A 1,396-nucleotide genomic window follows, 5' to 3' on the forward strand; every position below is an offset into this window, starting at 1 on the left:
GGGGGCGGGGGGCGCTTATGTTACTGACTACCGTAGCCACCCGCCTGGGCTTGTCTCCTGCCTCTCTACATCGACTGGGCGAAAAGGGACATTCACGAAGGCCGGGCCCGAGGGGGCGGGGGAATGGATTAATTCAATATAGCCTGCGCCGTGGGCGCGGCGACGCGCACCAGCTCGGGGGCAGGCACCGGCCTCGGCTCCACTTCGCCTCGCCCTGACGGAGGGGCCCGCACCGCGGGCCATGCGTCGATGCGGTGTCAGGTAGCCCCGACGAGTGTCGGCCTCGAGACGAAGTAGGGGCCCCCGCCCCCGGGCGGGAGGAGGCCAGCATGACAGAAAGCCAGTCGGGCCCGGGGATGCATCGGAGGGCGGGCGGAGAGCAGCCGCGGACAGCTGGCGGACGGGCCCTGCAGCCGGGCGGCGGTGTGTTCCAGTGGGTGGGTGCCGCCCCTCGGGGTGGGGGGGCCCGGGGGCCGGGGTGACAGACGGGCATTGATGGCGGTGGGAACGCCAGCGGGCGGTGCTGCGGCCCGGCCGGTCCGGTCCTGGCGCCCGAGCGCCCAGGGTCAGATGCGGGCCGTTCTGGGGGCACGCCGGGACCGCGCCGGCCGGCCGGGCGGGAGGGAGGGGGGGAACATTGGGAGGCACTGTCGGAACGCGAGCATCCAGCCACCCCCGACTGGCCCCCACCGGCGCGGGGGGCTTGCCTTTTTTTTTTTTGGGGGGAGGGGGGCAAGAGCAACAACAGGACACCCGAAGCTTTCGCGGTGGTGGCCACACGACGGCCGCCACGCGCCGCGGGGGGCGCGGCCCCCGGGGCCTAGGGGAGAGCCGGGCGGCGAGGGTGTGGGGCCGGGGACCGGGCGAGGGGAGGGGCTGGGCGCCGGCGCGGGCGCTTCTCTAGGCGGAGGGCGCTTGGTGAACGCGGGCGCGCTCGCTATCAGGCGTGCCCCTAGCCCTGGGGCGCCGTCCGGCGAGCGAGCGCGTCCATAACCGCCCCGAAACTCGGGCCGGGCGCGAGCCGCAACTAGGAGAGCGCGACGGTGCGGGTGGGGCGGGGCGGGGCGAGGGAATGCGGACATCTGAAGCAGGGCCCCCTTGGCGGCCGAACGGGTGGATCGTTGAACTCACCCAGCAGTAGTGCAGTCGCTTCTCGCCTCCTCCCCCTGCCTGCCCTCTCCCGCCCAGTGGTCCATCCCTCCCGCCCGCCGCTTTGTTTGCCTCGCCTCCCCCCCCCCGGCTTCGGCCCCTTCTCCTCCGCTGCTTCTCTTGCGTTGCATCGTCTGCCATGTCTCTCGGCCCTGTGCTGTCCCTCCCGCCCCCTGGCAAAGCACCGCCCACCGGGAGCCCTCACCTCACTCCCCCTCTCCCCCCCCCCCCAGCGAATACCTGCTTT

At 73.1% G+C, this 1,396-nt stretch overlaps 1 protein-coding gene across 1 annotated transcript in view; it reads left to right on the forward strand.

Annotated features, from left to right (window-relative positions):
• Window positions 1-1,137: 1,137 nt before the first annotated feature.
• The window catches only part of H696_03634 (hypothetical protein), a 2,550-nt gene continuing 2,291 nt past the window's right edge, over window positions 1,138-1,396 (forward strand). The window contains exon 1 of the mRNA XM_009497506.1: window positions 1,138-1,190. The gene's annotated coding sequence lies outside the window, so the exon portion shown is untranslated. The remainder of the gene's footprint in view (window positions 1,191-1,396) is intronic.

Source organism: Fonticula alba (genome assembly GCF_000388065.1).
Source record: "Fonticula alba strain ATCC 38817 unplaced genomic scaffold supercont2.5, whole genome shotgun sequence".
Lineage (NCBI taxonomy): Eukaryota > Rotosphaerida > Fonticulaceae > Fonticula > Fonticula alba.